Consider the following 22039-nt stretch of genomic DNA (forward strand, 5'->3'; position numbering starts at 1 on the left):
ACATATAGCAATCAACCCTCCTAGGGTTTTTACCAAGTTATCCCTTCAGATGAAGGCGATTAAGAGGGTTTTGAGCATCAAGACAGGGAAACCAGTTAGACTCTAGGGTAAACCAGGAGAGCTCCTGATCCAGCGAGATCATTTCAGACTTTGTCTAAGAGGTCCAAAGATAGTTAGGGTTCATGGAGACCTCCAACTACGTAGACTAAGATAACAAGACAGAGTTCAAATCATGGAGGTAGTTCTAAGTCTCGGAGGAGACCTTTAGCGTTCGCTTTTGGAGCTAGTGTCACTAAGCTGACTAGAGTTTTCACTCATCCTGTTTGTGCCCAGTGTTAGAAGAGACTTCAGGGACATGTCAGCAGGGGTCAATGGGTTGCTTCATTTGTGGCTTCTTATACCACTTCGTCCAAGATTGCCTAGGGGTTCAGAAGTAGAACTAGTAGCAACTTAGAGGTTAGCACCACCGTTCTAGAGGGGCCAAGGGCCAGTGAGGGGTGAGAGTTAGTTTTTGGGCAATATAGTATAGGGACAACTATATCAGTTGCCAGTGTAGAGTCGAGGGTAGCCTTTAGACCGAACACGTTGAAACCCCACGATGAGTACAATGCAGGATGATATATCATGTATCTTCACATTATTCTTTATTCAGTTACTACATTAATAGACCCTGGTTCCACCCACTCCTAAATCTACTCTAACTTAGTCCAGGAAAAAGAAATTCTAGTAGATGACCTAGAGGTTGCTGTTCGAGTATCAAACCCCCTAGGTCTAAACATCTTAGTGGACAAAATTCATAAACGATTCATAGTAGAGATTCACGGAAAAACTTTCCCAGCAGACTTGATGGAATTACCCTTCAGAGAGTTTAACGTGATCTTGGGTATAGATTTATTAATCGAGCACGACGCCAGTTTGAAGTGGAAGGCTAGAAAACTTAAGCTCGATCTAAGATTTTATCGACTATAAAGGACCAATGGTTGATTGACCGAGGGTGAAAGGCATTCTTGGCTCAAGTCGTTAACACACAGATTTTAGTTCCAACACTCTAGGATATCCGAGTTGTACGATATTTTCCTTATGTGTTCCTCTAAAAAAAATTTGGTTTACCACTCGAGTGTGAATTAGAGTTTGGCATTGAAGTAATATGTCGAATTCAGCTCCAGTGTCCAGTGCTACCTATCGCACGACACCGATAAAACTAAAAGAATTAAAAGCACAAATTCAAGAATTGCTAGAGAAGGGCTTCACCCGACCAAGCATCTCTCCATGGGAAGTTTCAGTCTTGTTTCATTAAAAGAAAGATGGGTGGATAAGAATGTGCATCGACTATAGACAGTTGAGCAAGTTAACCATCAAGAACAATTATCCACTCCCTATAATAGATGACCTCTTCACCAACTTAAAGGAGTGTGCGTATTTTCTAAAATCGACCTGTGGTCAGTCTATTACCAGTTGAAAGTCAAGGATGTCGAAGTGTTGAAGAGAACTTTTAGAACAAGATAAAGTCATTATGATTTCTTGGTAATGTCTTTGGACTAAGTAACACCCCGATGGCATTAATGGACCTAATAAACTGAGTTTTCTACCCATACTTAGATTTGTTTGTGATGGTGTTCATATATTACATGTAATATCCCAAATTTTGTTAGTGACCAAAATGTAAATTTTGAAAGTTTGATGGCCAAATTATAAAATTAGGAAAAGCTTAGGGACCAAAGTGGTAATTTTCCCAAAAACAAATTTTATTCCATAAATGAATCGTTCACCCTCAAGAATGACATTTTTGTTGGAACCATATTTTAGATATGGAATTTATGTTAAAAGCTATAAAGTGTTAAAGTCGATAAAAATTTGATAAATCGGATCAAATCGAAATTTTGATAAATTTTGAATAATGATAAATTACACATAGAAATATTATTTCCACATTTTAAAATAATGGAAAATAATATAGAGCATTGGATTAGATAATTTATTTCCATGTTCAATTTGGACCGTTGGATGAAAATGGCAAGATGGAAAAAAGCATAAGCAAAGTTGTAAATGGCATAAAAGTTTGTTTATCTTTAAATTTGGAAAGATTGTAAGTAACATGTGGCTTGGTATGGATGTAATTATCAAGTTTCATTAGTGGTAAAATTGTCATTTCCCATTAAACGAATTTTCAAGTCATTTAAGCTTAAATAAATGGAAAATGTTCATGAAATAAACTAGAAATTTCATGACAAATTCTTCTTCAAAATCAGCCATGGATGAGAGCTTCACAAGGTATGGAGAAAAAATTTATTTTTCATTTTTGAGCAATTTCCTTTGGTTTTTGGATTAAAGCGTGAAATAGAAAATTGTTCTATTCAAAGAGCTATATCATTGGTACCATTATTGCATGCTAATCTTGCTTGAGTACTTAGATACCAAATTTTAGGTTTTTATGAAATGATGATGTATTTTGAGGTTATTGATTTTATAGAATCATTTCCAAGCTTGATTGATGATTAAATCACTTGAAATCAAGTTCATTTGCATTTGATCAAGACCTAGGGTTTTGGAAGTTTGTGATTTGGTTAAATTATGTTAGGGTTTAATTGTAAAAGCCTTGAAATGATGTTTAGAGGTTGAATTCATTCTTGAAACAAGTTGAAAACCTAAGAATTTCTAACTCTAGATTTTCAGCCTAAAGAAGAAAAATAGGGGAAAATATGGAAAAATTTCCCTAATCTTAGAAATAATGTTTGGAAGGTTCTACAAGCTTTAGAATGTTGTTCGGACCAATTTGTAATTTTGTGAAAGTTATGGGACCTATTCGATAATTAAGGAAAATTATGGAATCAATGTGTAATTGTTTAATAGTTGATGAACTATGCTAGAAAATAATGTTAGAGTGTTGAAATTGATGTTAGAATGTGAAATTGGGCCATTTTACAAAGTTGGTAAAAGTTTAGGATCAAATCAAAAATATGGAAAAGTTAATAACCTAATGAAAATGTTATGTGAAGTTTGGATAAATTTGGATAAAAAGGAACTTGAATGGTTAACTTGAAGTGTTAAGGTCAAGAATTATGTTGTGACATAGAATTAGTATCGAATAAGCATCGAAAGATTTTTAGAAATTTATTTTCTATTACGTGACTATGTTAGAAGGATTCTAACATGTGGTTAAATTGTATATGTTTTGTAAATGGTTTTCATTTAGATTATAATTGAAATTAAGATAAAAATATTAACGCAAATGAGAAGATTAAGGATGAAATTGAATTTCTAAGGAAGGTTGCAAGCTAAGGATACGGTGAGTGCATATTTAATTTGTACTTATGTTATCGAACAAACATTAGCTTACGATGTACGAGTGACATAGTTACTATGATAAGAATTTACTCCTAATGTTGTGTGAATTGGTGATTTATGCATATATGTGCATTTTTTGAGCTAAAGAATTATTGAATAAACTGAAAAGGCAAACTGGTGAAGTATGCCTAGATTTATTATCCAAACAGTAAGGTTAGAAAATCAAAATAAATTCTAAAGAAATGATTATAGGATGATTTGTATACCATTAGATTTGTATTTCAGTAGTTTTGTCTAAAACAAATTGTTACTAATGTCAAGAAGTATACAAAAAGATATGAATTTTTAACCGATGATAGGACAGAAAACAAAGGTGACGGATTCTGATCAAAAAGAGCCTTTATAAGTCAAATTTGAAAATTCACTATAAATTGTACAAATTGAATTAGAAAAAGTTCCTTATATGGTTATATTTTATTTGAGTCTAGTTTCCATTGGTAATAATTTTTTAGTGAGAAAATTAATACAAAATAATATTTCTTTGAAGGTAGTGCAAAATGCTATAATAGAAAATTATGATAAATTTTGGGATCGAACAAATTCGAAAGCAAATGATCAAGTTAAAGCTGAGTGAGGCTTATATTTCAACTTGTATATAAAGTGTCAAAGTGAGTTCAATGCTTGCATGACATTATACATGGATGCTTTATACAACACTAGGAAGACTCGCAATGAGTCTACCTTGTTCATATTGGCATGAAATTTATGTCATCTATCATCTTATTGACATGTTCTTAATATGTTAAAGGTTGAAAATACAATGCATTTATCACTAACATATATGATGTTATGCCATGAATGTTATTTCGGGTATGAACTGCCCAATGTTAAGTTATATTGGTATACATTGCCATGGAATAATGAAATATAGACTATATGCCCAAGCATGTCATTGAGGTCAATGGTATAGTTGGCATGCCATAAGTCTAATAGTAGTTGCATATCGGTTTACCACTAAAGGATTCCTAGTGTATATGGTGGGCACGACCTTATGTATCATATATGAGTCAATACTAAAGGATACCTAGTACTAATGGTAGGAACAACCTCATGTATCATATCAGTTTAGTACCCAGGGTCCTTATAGGTCTATATTTGGTCTATGGTTTATTGGTTAGTAAATGATAAACATGTAAATAAGCTTATGAGCTTATGGAATGAATGGTAAGTATATTGGTAAGAAATGTTATATGTGGTTTGTAATACCCCAATTATCAGGTCGGTGACCATAGTGAACGTATTTAAACTTTTGGTGGGTTGAAGCGAGTAGATTGAAAAGTATAGGGAATGATTTAGGAAATTGTGTTTAAGACTAATTAGTAAGAATGGAATAATAGAAGGACATTATGGTCCTTTGGAGGGAAATGAATTTAATATTCATTATTTTAAGAATATTTAATAAGGGAAATAAGGGGGATAAGTCAAAGTGGTTCAGCTCTTCTTCCCCATAGTCACGTTCCCTTCATAGAAAGGTAAGGATTCTTCAATGTTGGTGTTTCGTTTCATTTTTGGGTTGGTTTTGAAACCTTAAGTGTTATAGAGGCTTAGGGAAAGTTCAATGAGGATTAAAACTAAAAGATGAATAATTTATTTGAGATTTAAGAAAATGAGTTTTTGAGTGATATGTTGATATATGATTTTTTATTGAGGTTTACAAGTAAATTTGACTTGTCAAAGAAGTAAATGAGACATTAGAAGTCTTGGATGTGATTAAAAACATGTATGAAAAGGTAGTGTTATTCTTGGTTGGGAGTGTTCTTTTGAGATTTTAGATGTTATAGGGAGATTAATGGAGAAAATTTGTTGGCTTAAGTGATGATGAGTTTAATGGTATGCTTGGTGATTAAAGTAAGGGATTTAAATGAAATTTGGGTAAAAATCGAATCAAAAAATGAAAAATTTGGGTAAGGGTATCGGTACCAGAAGAACAGTACTGATACTATAGGTTTAAATTTGAGGAAATAGGATTAACAGTATCGATATTGATTCAATTAGTATTGATACTGCTGTGGGTATCGATATTACGAGGAAGGTATCGATACTATGGATTCCAGAATGAAAAAATGGTATCGATAGTGAAGGGAGTATCGGTACCATAGTATAGAAATATCGATGCCATCGTAGGGGTACATATACTGTTGAACATGGAATTTTTAGATAGGATGAATTTTAATAAAATTTGAAAATAATCATACTTTTGAGTATTATTAAAAGTATCAAGCTTAGTGAGTATACTAACACCATAATTGTATATGTGTCTATGGATATTTTTTTAGATCGAAATCAAGCTCCCGAGTCAAGCAAATCGAAAGGCAAGGATAATGTCGCAAAGTAGTCGGGCTACATCGGTGCATAATAGTGAGGCAAATCAGGTGAGTGCAATTATTATGTACATTGAGAGTTATAATTGCATGTTGGTTAATGTATATGTTGCATTTTTGTGTATAACCCACAGAATTTATTATATGAACGACTGTATCGGCACTAAGTGTGCAACCCACGGAATTCATAATAAGTTTATGAACGACCGTATCGGCACTAAGTGTGCAACCCATGGAATTCGTAATAAGTTTTTGAAAACTGTATCAGTATTAAGTGTCCAACCCACTGAATTCATAATAAGTTTATGAACGACCGTATCGGCACTAAGTGTCCAACCCACAGAATTCATAATAAGGTTTTTGAATAATCGTATCGGCACTACGTGTGCACCCCATGAAACTTATAATGAGTTGCACTAATTAATTTGTATTTTGATAACTATGACATAATTATGTATTGATTTCACCTCATTATTAGTATTGCCTCACTAAGTAAATATTTAACATGTGTTGATTTCACGCGTAGGTATTACCGTGTGGAGTAAGGAGTGCAACTGACGTCGCAAATCAAGGGGCTCTCATCTATAACTGTATGACAACAGTGTTTACTTTGATATTATTAGCTGGCATGTAATAGGATTATAATAATGCTCTAAAAAGTATTTGATTTATGATGATGCAAAAATATAAAATGTTTGAACTTTAAGATTTGTTACATACTAAAGGTTAATAAATGTTTTATTATTAAATGAACATGTTTTACTGGTTTTCTTTTAAAATGAAAAGTTTTTAAAAAAATTATGGTGCATCTGTGACTCGTGTAGGAAAACGTATAGGGAAATAGGTGTTACATTTATTGGTATCAGAGCTACATGTTTAGCCAATTCTAGGCTGAAACGGTGTATTTTACTGTAAAAAGGGTTTACATGCCACTAAGATGCAAGGTTACTGATAGGGGGTAAATAGAATAGGATTGATGTAACTCATTACTAGATTAAGGGTTATACTTAAGTATGTTTTATTAGATGTAGTATTCTACGAATTCGCGGAGATCGACTTGTCAAGAAATTAGAGAAGGGTCAGGTAGCGAGAGCTATGAAGCTAATAGTGAGCATCTGATCCCATCTGAAAACGCTAGTACACATGTACATCAGGGTGTGCATGTGCCAGAGTTTGGAGCCTTTTTACAAGCTCTCGATTCCATTTTGACTCGTTTCCAACCTCCTCCATCTCCCCCTCCTCCTCCAGCACCGCGGAAGTTAATCCCAAAAGAGTTGAGAAGTTTAGGAGCTCATGCATTTCGGGGAGAAGATTATGAAGGTCTGATGGATGCTGATTTATGGTTAAATAACGTTATGGTGATGTTGGAAAGTCTTAAATGCTCAGATTCAGAAAAAGCTGTGTGGAGTTGTATCTTTACTTATAGGATCAGCTCGAGTGTGGTGGTCAAATACTACAATGTATGCACCACCTGAGAAAGTGACTTGGCAATTCTTTCAAGATGGGTTTAAGAACAAGTACATCAGGGAGCAGTTTATGCGGGCAATGTTGCTGAAGTTTCTTAATCTGAAATAAGGCGATCGAGCAGTACATGAGTACGAGGTTGAGTATAAAAAAATCAGTCATTTTGCTACTGAGGTAGTTCCCAGTGACAAGGCTTGACATGATTGGTTCATTGAAGGTTTGAGGCCAAAGTTGAAAGAGATGATGTTGGCTTTAAACCTACCTAGCCTGCAAGAAGTAATAAACCAAGCTAAGTCCATTGAAAGAGCTCAAGAGGAGACCTTTTTAGTGGAGCAGAGTATGCAGACGAGAAAAAGAGTTAGAACATCTTCAACGTCCTATCAGGCTAAGAGAGGCAAGGGCTCGAGTTCCCGATATACTGATAGAGATGGTTTTATTGCAGCTTCACAGAAAACTAAGCAATCGCCGTCTTTAGTTGCTAGTTCTGGTAGAGCATATGGAGAAAGAACTACTCCATGTTAGACATGTGGTAAACTTCATCGTGGAGTGTGTAGATTACTCAATTGTGCTTGTTTTAATTATGGTGAAACTGGTCACTATACTCAAAATTATCCAAAGAGATCCGGAGATAGATCAGTGCAAACTGAGAGATCAATAACACATTAATAGAGGCAGAGAAAGAGGAAGATCCAGCGGACAATTGAGTCCAACCCGTGACAAGAGACTCAATGAGTGACCTGAATTTATAATATTAAAACTAATGAGGATCGGGATGACCCAGAGATTTTAACAGGTACATTCTATTTTTTATAAAATTGTATTTGTTTGGATTTATCCTTGTTCTACACACTCTTATATTAGTACAAAGTTGGTTAAATCTAGAGGAATTCTTTTAGAACCAATCTTTAGTGAGTTGATAGCGGTAAAACTTATAGGTCATAGTGCAAGGGTAACTCGGGTAGGTAGAAAATGCTCGATAAAGATTTAATGGGTTGTGTTCCCGAAACTTGATGGAGTTACCCTTCGATGAGTTTGAAATTATTTTAGGCATGGATTGGTTGTCTCCTCATCATGGATGGGTTGATTGTCACAAGAAGCGATTATTTTTGAAGGATGGGGAAGGCTCAGAAATCGTAGTGATCTGCGGAAAAAGTGAATCACCATCCAATGTGATATCAGCCATGACTACAAATAAAATGATGTCTGAAGGATATATAGCTTTTCTGGCCAACGTGGTAGACACTCGGATTTCGGAAGTGAGACTAGTTGGATGCTCTAATAGTTAGGGAGTTTCCTGAAGTTTTTCAGTTACCGGGATTACCTCCAGATCGCGAGGTGGAATTTTAGATTGATGGTTTACTCGGGTATCGAACCTGTTTCTATGGCTCTAACAAATTTAAGAGAATTAAAAGGCCAATTACAAGAGCTACTTGATAAGGGATTTATCAGACCTAGTGTTTCTCTTAGGGAGCACCTGTGCTCTTTGTGAAAAAGAAAGACGGGTCATGTGTTTATGCATTGACTATCGTTAGTTAAATAAAGTAACCATAAAGAATAAGTATCATCTTCTAAGGATTGATGATTTTTTTGATCAATTGAAAGGCGCATCAGTTTTCTGTGAGATAGACTTGAGGTTAGAGTACCACCAATTAAAGATTAAAGGGGATGACCTTTCAAATATCTTTTCAGACTCGGTATGGACATTATGAATTTGTGGTAATGCCATTCGATTAAACTAATGCTCCTACAACATTTATGGACTTGATGAACCGAGTATTCCAACTTTATCTGGATCAATTTGTAGTAGTATTTATCGATGATATTTTGGTATATTCAAAGTCAAGAGAGGAGCATGATGCTCATCTTCGGGTGGTTCTTCATACTCTTCGTGAGAAGAAGCTGTATGCCAAATTATCCAAGTGTGAATTCTAGTTAGCTGAGGTTGTTTTCCTTGGCCATATAGTCTCCGTAGAAGGCATAAGAGTATATCCCAAAAAGATTCAAGCTATGGTGGATTGGTAACCCCCAAAGAAAGTACCAGAAGTTCAGAGTTTCTTGGGGCTTGCTGGTTATTATAGGTGGTTTATGAAGAACTTTTCAATGTTAGACTTCTCGATAACAAAGTTGCTACGGAAAGATGTGCCTTTTGTTTGGTTAGATAAATGTTAAGAATGTTTTGAAATGTAAAAGGGGATTGTAAAAGAGGCGCCAGTACTTGTACAATCTGAGTCAGGTAAAGACTACGTCATTTTCAGTGATGCATCCCATAATGGATTGGGATGTGTGCTGATGCAAGAAGGGAAAATTATGGATTATTCCTTGAGACATTTGAAGACTCGTGAGAGAAATTACCCAACGCATGATTTAGAATTAGAAAAGATCGTGTTTGCTTTGAAAATTTGGTGCCATTATCTGTACAGTGAGCGGTGACATATTTATACATATCACAATAGTCTAAACTATTTTTGAGTCAAAAAGAACTAAATTTGAGGCAGATAATATGGATCTAGCTTTTAAAAGATTATGATCTAATCATCGATTATAATCTCGGGAATGCTAATGTGGTAGCGTATGCACTTAGCCGAAAGCCTTTTGCAGTTATACGAGCTTTGGATACGTATGTTATTAAAGAAGATGGTTCCTTGATTACTGAACTTAAGTTAAAGTTGATGGTTTTGGATCAGGTAAAAGAGCTACAAGAACAATATGTAAAATACTTGGCAAGAATTGCGCAAGTAGAAAAATGTGAGATTAAAGGCTTCGAAATGAGGACTGGTGGATGTTTATATTCTCGTGGAAGACTTTACATTCCAAATAATGAAGAATTAAGGAAATATATTCTCTCTGAGGCACATTATAGCCTTTGACAATGCATCTAGGAGGATATAAGATGTATCAGGATATAAAGAATCGTTACTCGTAGCCTAGCATGAAAAGGGTTATATCTGAGTTTGTTGCAAGATGTCTGACATGTTGTAAGTGAAAGTTGAACATCAAGTGCCTTCCGGATTGCTACAATCGATATCCATCCCTGAGTAGAAGTGGGAGCGAGTTACAATGGATTTTGTTTCAGGGCTACCTTCGACACCAAGTAAAATGACTCAATATGGGTAATTGTGGACATAATGACCAAGATAACTCATTTTACTCCAGTTCGAATAGATTAATTGATGGATAAGTATGTAGAGTTGTATATAAAATAGATAGTTTGACTACATGGAGTGCCTATATCGATAGTGTCTGATCGAGACCCAAGGTTTACTTCAAGATTCTGGAAGTCCTTGCACGAGGCATTGGGTACTCGATTGAATTTTAGCACGGCTTTTCATCCACAGATAGATGGGCAGTCAAAGTGAACTATTCAGGTATTGAATGATATGCTAAGGGCATGAGTGATAGAATTCAAAGGATCATGGGAAAGTTATTTACCTCTAGCAGAATTTTCTTATAATAATAGTTACCAATCGAGTATTAAGATGGCTCCCTATAAATCCTTGTATGGGAGTAAGTGTGAATACCATTAAATTGGTTTGAGCTAAAAGATCGAGACTTAGTTGGCCCGGATTTGATGAAAAAAATGGAAGACAAGGTGAAAATTATCAGCGATAATCTGAAATAGGATACAATCGATAAAAGTCTTATGTTGATCTAAAAACAAAAGAAATTGAATTTCAAGTAGGAGACAAGGTATTTCTAAAAGTATCACCCTAGAAGAAAATATTACAGTTTGGGCGCAAAGGAAAACTGAGTCCGAGATTCATTGTACCTTATGAAATTTTGAAAAGTTGGACCAGTAGCTTATCAGTTAGCTTTGCCTCCCAATATGGATAAGATCCACAATGTTTTTCACGTGTAGTTGCTCAGAAAGTACTCATCAGATCCATCCCATATCATCACACCAGAGGAAATCAAGATTCGACCAGATTTGACTTACAAGGAATAACCAGTGTTGATCTTGGCTTGAGAAAACAAAGAATTGCGTAACAAGAAGATTCCTCCAGTTAAAGTACTTTGGAAAAATCATAAAGTCGATGAAGCTACTTGGGAAAGAGTGGAGGACATGAGCAAGCAGTTTCCACACCTCTTCATATTAGGTATCTCTTAAAATTCATGGATGAATTTTCTTAAGAGGGAGAATTATAAAACCCCAATCATTGGGTATGGTGACCATAGTGAAAGTATTTAAAATTTTGGTGGGTTGAAGTCAATAGATTGAAAATTATAGGGGATGATTTAGGAAATTGTGTTTAAGACTAATTAGTAAGAATGGAAGATGGAAGGACATTATCGTCCTTTGGAGGGAAATAAATTTAATATTCATTATTATTACGATATTTAATAAGGGGGATAAGTCAAAGCGATTCTCTTCTTCTTCCCCGTAGTCCTGACCTCCATAGTCAAGGTAATCATTTTTCGGTTGGTTTTGAAACCTTAAGTGCTATAGAGGCTTAAGGAAAGCTCAAGGAGGATTAAAACTAAAAGATGAAGGATTTATTTGAGATTTAAGAAAGTGGGTTTTTAGTGATGTGTTGATATATGAGTTTTTATTGAGGTTTATAAGTATATTTGACTTTTCAAAGAAGTAAATGATAGATTAGAAGCCTTGGATGTGATTAAAAACATGTATGAAAAAGTAGTGTGATTCTTGGTTGGGAGTGTTCTTTTGAGATTTTAGATGTTATAAGGAGATTAATGCAGGAAAATTAGTTGGGTTAAGTAATGATGAGTTTAATGATAGGGTTGGTGATTAAAGTAAGAGATTTAAATGAAATTTGGGTAAAAATGGAAATGAAAAAATGAAAAATATGGGTAAGGGTATCGGTATTAGAAGAACAGTACCGATACTATAGGTTTAAATTTGAGGAAATCGGATGAACAGTATCGATATTGATGCAATTAGTATCAATATTGTTGTGGGTATCAATACTACGAGGAAGGTATCGATACTATGGATTCAAGAATGCAAAAATGGTATCGATGCTGAAGGGAGTATCGGTACCATAGTATAGAAGTATCGATACCATAGTAGGGGTACCGATACTATTGAACCTGAAATTTTAGATATGATGAATTTTAATAAAAATTAAAAATAATAGTACTTTTGAGTATTATTAAAAGTATAAAGTTTAGTGAGTATACTAATATATAATGGTATGTGTGACTATGGATGCTTGTTTAGATCGAAATCAAGCTCCCGAGTCAAGCAAACCGAAAGGCAAGGATAAAGTCGCAGAGTAATCGGGCTACATCGATGCATAATAGTGAGGCAAATCAGGTAAGTGCAATTATTGTGTACATTGAGAGTTATAACCCACGGAATTCATAATAAGTTTATGAACGACCGTATCGGCACAAAGAGTGTAACTTATGGAATTCATAATAAATTTATGAACGACCGTATCGGCACAAAGTATGCAACCCACGGAATTCATAATAAGTTTATGAACGACCGTATCGACACTAAGTGTGCAACCCATTGAATTCATAATAAGCCAATGAACAACCGTATCGACATTAAGTGTGCAACCCACGGAATTCATAATAAGTTTATGAACTACCATATCGGGACTAAGGTGCAACCCACAGAATTCATAATAAGGTTTATAAATAATTAATTTGTATTTTGATAACCATGACATAATTATGTATTGATTTCACCTTATTATTAGTATTGCCTCACTAAGTAAATACTTAGTGTGTGTTGATTTCACGCGTAGGTATTAGCGTGCGAAGTAAGGAGTGCAACTGACATTGTAAATTAAGGGGCTCATTAATAATTGTACGACAACAATGTCTACTTTTGATATTATTAGATGGCATGTAATAGGATTATGATAATGCTCTGAAAAGTATTTGACTTATGATGATGCAAAAATATAAAATGTTTGAACTTTAAGATTTGTTACATACTAAAGGTTAATGAATGTTTAATTATTAAATGAACATGTTTTATGATCAAAAACAAAAATTTACTGGTTTTATTTTAAAAACATAAAGTTTTAAAAAAAATATGTGGCATATGTGACTCGTGTACGAAAATGTATACGGGAAATGGGTATTACATGGTTCATATCATGTTAATATTAGTGGCATGATTGAGATTACAGGTAAAGAGATCATAATGCACTGAATATTGTTATTCATTTACAAATGCAGTGAATTGCCATGAATATGTTTATTGATTGCCTCACTAAGTGTATACTTAGCGTGTGATGATTTTCACTGTAGGTAAAAGAAAGAGAGAAGAGTAAGGAGCTGAGCTTGGCATCAATCAACAAGGATCGTTTATAGATAACAGTAATGACATCCTATTGTGTACTAAATTTTCTAATTGATATGTATACAGGTAAGAAATTTCTGCAAATTATTAATATAGTTATCATTAAATATAATTAGTAGTATGAATAAATATTATGATACTAAACTATGTTTTAAATATTTAATTATTTGGATTGTAAATCAGAGGGTTCTTAGACAGTTTTATTTATGATATGGTAAAGAAGAGAAATGTCTAGTTGATACCTGAAACTATATTTGAAATAGAAGTTAGAATATTATTATGTTTTGATTGTATATGATAAACTATTTTATAATATGTGTTAAAATTTGGAAAGTTTTAAAAGAGACAAAATTTTACCCATTTTGGGTTAAGAAATGTTTTGAATAGTTAATGTGACATTTTTAACTCATATTAGTACACGTATATGGGTTAAGGGTGTTACATGACATCCTAGTGAACTCTCGGTTAGAGGAGGAGCATGATTAGTATCTCCGTATCATTCTTAAGACACTCAGAGACAGAAATTTTTATGCCAAGTGTGGGAAATATGAGTTTTGGCTACATTATTTTTTATTCTTGGGTCATGTCGTGTTAGCAAACAGAATCTGAATCGAGCCCAGAAAATCCAAGCTATAGTTGAGTGGGAGTCACCTAGAATGTGTCATAGGTGCGTTTTTTCCTTTGATTAGTATGGTACTATCATTTATTAGTTTAGGGCTTTTCAATGATAGATGCCCAGCTAACCAAACTGCTTCATAAAGGAGTCCCTTCGTTTGGGATGAGAAGAGACAAAAGTACTTCAAACAGTTGAAAGTTATCTTAACTCGGGCCACAATGTTGACCCAAACCAAAGTTGTGTAAAGATTTTACAGTTTCAGTGAAGCCTCGTTGAATGGTCTTGGATGTGTATTGATACATGAGGGTAAGGTTGTAGCTTACACGTCCCGTCAGCTCAAACCACACGAGCAAAACTACCCCACCCATGACCTTGAACTAGAAAAAGTGGTGTTTACCTTAAAGTTTTGGTGGCACAACCTCTTTGGTGATGTAATACCCCAAAATTTTATCTAGTGACAAAAATATAATTTATGAAAATTTAGTAGCTAAAGTATAAATTTTGAAAAGTTTAGGGACCAAAGTGTTCTTTTTAAAATTTATGTATTTTGGCCCCGTAAATGAATAGTTTATCCCCAAGAATGAGGTTTTTGTGGGAATCAGATTTTTGACCCAAAATTTGTGTTAAAAGCTATAATGTGTTAAAGTCCAACAAAAATTCGGTTAATAGGATCGAATCGAAATTTTTAAGGATGGTAAATTAAGGTTAAAAATATTATTTCCACATTTTAAAATGATGAAAAATAATATGGAACATTGGATTTTAGAATTAATTTCCACGTTAATTATATATCGTTGAATGAAAATGGCAAGATTGGAATTTTTGTAAAAAAAAATACTGGTAAGGTTGTAAAGTTAGTTTGTTCATATTTGAATTTGGACGATGATAATTAATATGTAACAAGGTAATTTTTTAATTATCAAGTTTCATTAAGGGTAAAATTGTCATTTCCCATTAAATAAAATTTTAATTCATTTAAGCTTAATAAATAGCAAATGTACATCAAATTAACTACAAATTTCATGACAATTCTTCTTCAAAATCAGCCATGGACATGAGCTTCACAAGGTATGGAAGAAAATTTTATTTTTTTCATTTTCAACCAATTTCCTTAGGTTTTTGGACTAAAGCGTGAAATAGAAAATTGTTCTATTCGAAATGCTTTATCATTTGGTACCAATTATGCATGATAATCTTGCTTGAAATGCTTAGTTCCTAAATATGGTATACGAAGGGATGTTTGGGTTTTTATGAATTGATGATAGATTTTGATGGTGTTGATGTTGTAGAGTTGTTTACAAGCTTGTATGATGGTTAAAACACTTGAAATCAAGCCTAATTGATTCGACCATAACCTAGGGTTTTGAGAAAGTTGTGATTTGGATAAATTATGTTAGTTGTTTAATTGTAGAAGCTTTGAAATGTTGTTTAGAGGTTGAATTCATGCTTGAATCAAGTTAGAAATCATGAAATCCCAAACCTTAAGTGTTCGGCCTAATGAAGAAAATTAGGTAAATTTATGGAAAATTTCCCTAAGAATAGAACTAATATTTGGAAGGTTCTACAAGCTTTAGAATGTTGTTTGAATCAATTTGTAAGTTGCACAAGTTTAGGGACCTATTCATAATTTATGAAAAAATTATGGGGTTGATGTGCAATTATGCAATAGTTATACTATGTTGGATTTAGTGTTCGAATGTTGAATTTGTGAAATTGGACTATTTTCAAAAATTGGAAAACTTTGAGGACCAAATCACAAGCATTGAAAACTTAGGAATTTAAGTGAAAATTGAGTAATTTTTAGAGTACCTTGTGTGAATTAAATATTGGAATTTATGTTGATGTCATTTGAAGCTTGAATTGAAGTTAAATGTCAAAGGACCATTTAAATAAATGGAAAAGTTGAGATAAATCCTAAAAAGAATTAATAATTAGTAGTTACAATGTAAAGTTGAAAATATTATGTGAAGTTTTGATGAATTTGGATAAAAAGAGGCTTGAATGGTCAACTTGAGGTGTTAAGGTCAACATTTAAGTTGTGACATAGAATTTGTATTGAATAAAGATCAAAAGATTTTTAGGAATCTATTTTCTATTGTGTGCCTATGTTAGTAAGATTCTAACATGTGGATTGAACTGTATATGTTTTGTAAATGAATTTCATTTTGATTTTGTGCTTGAATTCAAGATTAAACAATATTAAATTTGAGGAGAAGTTTAAGGATGATTGTGAATTTCTAAGGAAAATTTGCAAGCTAAGGACACCAGGTGAGTGCATATTTAATTAGTATTTATATTATCGTGCACACATTGGTTTGCAATGAGCTAGTGACGGAGTTACTATGGTAAGAAGTGACTCCTAAATGTTATATTATTTTTTTTATGGATGTATATATTTTCGTTTGGTAACCTAATAGAATTACTAAATAAGCTAAGGATGCTAATTAGTGAAATATGCCTATAATTGTGATCTGAATAATATGTTTAGAAAATCACCAAAAATTATTAGAAAGTTATTTTTATACTTTTGGATTTGTATATCAATCTAGTTTTGTGTAAAATAAATGGATATTGATTTCAAGGAGTATACAAAAAGATATAAATTTATAATCGAGGATAGCTTAGAAAACAGGGCAGCATATTTTGCTCAAAACAACTTCTGTAAGTCAGATTTGAAAATTTACTATAAATTTCACAAGTTGAACTAGAAGAATTGCCTTATATGGTTAGATTCATATTCGAGTCTAGTTTCCTAGGGTATAAACAGAATAATTTTTAAGTGCGTGTATTAATACATAATAATATTTCTTTGAAGGTATAGCAAACTGTCAAAATATGAAATTGTGCTAAATCATACATTTTATGATACTCTTATGTTATATGTTATTTTAAAATGTTTAAAATAAGTCAATGTCATTATATTCCCATAACAATTATGATACTTATTATATGATGAAATATGATATTCATATGTCAAAAGGGAAAGTGATAAGTGATGCTTCTATGATATGTGAAAATGATTATATGATATGAACTATTCAATGTGTTTTATACAATATATGATATATGGTTACGGATTATTTCAAGGTATGAACTACCCAAAGAACTTCTATTTAATATTTTGATATGATCGTATATATGATTACATAGGATATATGAATAAAATATGATTATGACATAAAACCCCATTGTATATGCATTGAGAGTTAGTGCTATGATTGGCATGCCATGAGGCTGCGTGATTTTGTATTTGCACTGTAAATGTGTTCTGGTACTTTTGTGTACATTTATCTTGCACTATTTGTGCATTCTGGGCTTCACAATGTATTGACATTGTGAGTTGCAATTTTATAAGTTTGGTTACAATATAGTGATATTGTGTTCTACAGTACCTATATTTGTTATGTTCTGGCAGTTACAACTGCATATTGTGCACACACTCGTTCTGGCTCATTTACCATGCATTCTCATTTGTTATACATAGGGTTGTTAGTTAATTGAATGTGAAAAGTGCAGGATTATCTGATTCGTTGAAATTAAAGCTTTCATCGAATATTATAATTTAGCATAAAAGACCTTATACCTGATTTGTTTATTCTAGTATGTGGATTCTGAAATATTGATTTCAGGTTTCATTATAAGGAAGGTTTTAAAGTTTGTTTTACATATTTTTATGATAATTGTTCTTTTGTTGTTTACAGATGAAAGAAATAATTTATTAAGTCTATTTAGATGTTCCAATATTATATTAAGGCATTTTTATGTACAATAGTCTATATGATATTTTCAATATCGATATGTTTTAATGCTTAGTTATAATGCCTCACTAAGTGAATACTTAGCTTGTGATGGTTTCACGTGTAGGTGAAACAAAGCGAGTAAGGAGTTGAGTTGGGCATCAATCATCAAAGAACATCTAAGGTAACATTAATGAAAACTTACTATTTTTTTGGATTTCTAGTTGGCATGTATACTTATGATAAGTGTCCATATTATTTAGTTATGGTTATTCTTAAAATAACATAGAAAGACTCTTATATGTTTGTAATTATTAAATAAATGGTAATCACATATATATGTAGATTTTATTAACAAATTACAATTAAAAATCTAGATTTTCATTTCATGTTCTGATAAAATTATATTTTAAATTGCATAAAGACTAATTTTAGTTCTGGTAGTTTTAAGGCAGTTCCACTCTTTGTATGAAATAGTATTGAATTGACATATTGTTGTATTATGTAGGATTTGGTTTGTATGTTAAAATACTATATTTTGATTTTATGTTATTAAAAGATTTCGAGGAAAAAGATTTAAGTTAAAAAATTAAAGAAACAAATTTTTACTGATTTTAAAAAATAAATTATCTATAAATGTTGTGTGACATCTCTGACTAGTATTCGAGTAAGATACGGGAAAGGGGTGTTACAGGTAAGAAGTGTCACATTTTATGGATCATAAAAGTCTCAAGTATCTACTCATTCAGAAAGAACTAAACCTCAGACAGTGCAGATGGGTCGATTTGCTTAAGAATACGAGTGTGTGATAGACTATTATCCAAGTAAAGCAAAGTAGAATATGCTTTGAGCAAGAAGTCAATGATAGAGTTGTGAGCCCTTCTAGCATGTCTAAGTTTAACCAGTAAAGGATTGTTAGCCGAGATGCATGTTGAACTAGAATAGGTATGTGAGACCAAAAGGTTGCATAGTTCATACGACTGATTAAGGACTCATGTTGAGCAGGTTTGCCACGGAGAGGCCCCAGGTTTTGAGTTGTGTAATATAGATGGGTTGTATTTCAAGGGTAAATTATGCGTACCCACAGATGCTTAGTTATGCAGTAAGATTCTCTATGAGGTGCATTGCAGCCCACTCTCAATACACCAGGTAGTAACAAGATGTATTAGGAGCTTCGTCAGTTGTCTTGGTGGTCGGGAATGAAAAGGGAAGTGTAAGAGTTTGTCACTAGGTGTCTAGTGTGTCAGCAGGTTAAACTGGAACACCAGATTCTCTTAGGGTTACTCCAGCCTATTCAGATTCTTCAGTGAAAATAGATAGGGTGACCATGGACTTTGTGATCAAGTTACCAATGATTATACAGAGACAAGACGTAATTTGGGTCATAGTAGATCGTTTGACCAAATCAGCTCATTTTCTCCAAGTTATGATAGACTTAGGGAAGTTAGCTCAGTTTACATCTGTGAGATAGTGAGGTTGTATGGGGTACCGATTTCCATCATATCAAACAGAGATCCTCGATTCACTTTCCGCTACTGGAAAGCCCTTCATGAATTCTTAGGCATCAAACGATTCTTCAACGTAGCTTTAAATCCTTAGACAGATGGCCAGTCCGAGCGAGTCATCCAGATTTTAGAGGACATTCTCATTTGTACCATTATCGATCTCGAGGGTAGTTTAGAGGATTGCTTTTCTATATTGGAATTTTCCTATAACAATAGTTTCCAATCATGCATTCATATGGCTCCGTATGAGGCCTTGTATAGGCGTAAGTGTAGGACTCTACTATGTTGGACATAGCTCAGTAAGGGTAAGTTAATAGCTCTAGATTTGATAAGTGAAACATAAGAGAAAGTTTGGTTGTTCTGGAATGGCTAAAGGAGGCTTCAAACAAGTAAAGGTCTTACGCATACTTGAAGAGTAAAGACATCGAGCTCGCAGTAGGGTACAAAGTGTTCCTTCAGGTTTCCCCTTGGAAGAAAGTACTTCGCTTTGGGCACAAAAGGAAGCTGAATCCACATTTCATAAGACCTTATGAGGTATTAAAGAGGGTCAAACCATTGGCTTATATGTTTGCCTTACCCCTAGAATTTGAGTGCATCCACAATGTGTTCCACGTATCCATACTTAGAAAATACCATTCCAATCTTTCTCACATCACACCACTAGAGTAGATAGAGGTAAGCCTAGATAAGACCTATATAGAGAACCAGACAGAGTTTTAGTTAGGGATATGAAGGATTTAATGAACAAGAGGATTCCTTTAATGAAGGTGTTATGGAGGAACCATGGCGTTGAGGAAACCACTTGGGAAACTGATGAGGACAAACACTTCATATCCTCACCTCTTCTATCCAAGTAAATTTTGAGGATGAAATTCCTTCCTAGGAAGGGAGAGTTGTAACATCGTGAACCCTGGGTTAGTAGTTCGGGTTAATCCAAATAGACCTTAGAATAAATCCATTAGCATTGTAGCAAGTTTTGGGCCAAGAGATAGTTGATTTGGTCTTGACTTAGTCCCAATGGATGATAAAAGGGCATTTTTATGCTATGAAAATGTTAGGAGAACCAAGGAGGTGATTTTACCATTGTTATTTTGAAAAGTTGACTTCCATTAAAATTTTGTGATCTCATGTTATCCCTCTTTTTTTTTCCTCACACTCTTTTGTCTTCTTCCTTCTCATTCATCATCTTCTTCTTTTCTTCAAGGAGCAAGCAAAGGTTAAAACTTGGTGGCTTGGCAACCCTAGTTTGTCAGTTTGAATGTAAGAATCTTAATCCTCAACTCCAGAGCTTCAATTCAAGCCCTCAATATTTTTATTTCTTCAAGATAATCAAAAGTGGGTTTAGTGGGGGTTCTAAAAACCCATAGCAAATCACTTCGTTTGATAAGGGTTTAAGCCTATAGAAATGTTTTAAATTCCTTTCTAAGTTTCCCAACAACGTTTGTACGCTTCAGGTTGTTGAGATGAACTCCCACTCCCACTCGGTAGAGAATATTCAACTTTACCAAATCTTTTCTTAAACATCAAAAACTGTCGCCTCTCTACCCTTGTTGTTAAGAATGGCTTTCCATTATCCCAAAAATAATCAAGGTAAGCCGAAGTCTCAAAATTAAAGTCATCATCTCGAATGGGGTCAAGAGTTGGCAAGAATGAAGCCTTATTGTTCCAAGCATTAATATAGGTTGCATGCTTCTCAACCCAATTCACATTTTCTTTACGACAACCATCAAATCTGTGCAGGTGGTTATGCGTCTCAACCCAATTCACCTGACGGAGACCATCTAAGTTTTGGATGAGGTCATGATCCCATGGACTCTGCGGAATAGATTGGTGGAAGTTGAATTGCCTTAGCACTCTATCCGCAAATTGGATCTCAACAAAAGCAAAATTGATCAATGGTGTAACAGCACACCAATATTGAGACCCATCAAAAACATCGTGCGGCACACATGCCAAAATTTCTTTATCTATATATGGTCTCCATTTAAACTGTAAAATTAAAATAATAATAAAATTGATTTAAATCAAATAATATAGTTAATTTAAATAATAATTAATAATAACATATTATATATACCTCCTTTTTGCCCTTAATGTCGATCTTCAGCCTCAACTCTTTAATATTGTTGTGCACCAACCTCGTGCCTTCAATTTTATGCCTCCATCTATATATCAATCAAAACAAAAATATGGTCATTTTGTTCAATATTTTTAATCAAAATAAATAATTTATAATTAATATTTTATATTAAAATAGAGATTCGTATTACCTTCGGGCAAGTGGAAAGTCAACCGTAGTCCGACTAATCAGTGTCAAAAACGGAAGTCTATGTCAAGCCCATAATTGTAGCAGCAGCAGACATCACCGATTTCTGCTGTATTGTTATCATTCACGACTAATGACACCTTGCACATCTCACGATACAAGAACGCCAATATCGCCGATCCCCAGCTATATTGCCTACTATTCACAAAATTTCTTAAAAAAGAAGATACTGAGTGTGAACATAATTACCGGATTTATCCGGCATCAAAATTCCCCCAATCAACTGCAATGTATATGCTCGTGTTGCATATATAATTTCTTGCTCCGTACTATTTGGTTGGAGCTGAAATTGATTCTTCAACCATGACAACCTCACACGCCACCCTTTACACTCTAGTGGTACGGGCGTTTTTCCAAGAAAAGCACTACAAAGTTGTGCCACATTATTGTACTCATGTGTCATTACCACCGGCATCCCATTTGTTGCATTGTCACATCCTCCAGA

Source organism: Hibiscus syriacus, unplaced genomic scaffold, assembly GCF_006381635.1.
Source record: "Hibiscus syriacus cultivar Baekdansim isolate YM2019G1 unplaced genomic scaffold, ASM638163v2 tig00112261_pilon, whole genome shotgun sequence".
Taxonomy (NCBI): Eukaryota; Viridiplantae; Streptophyta; class Magnoliopsida; order Malvales; family Malvaceae; genus Hibiscus; species Hibiscus syriacus.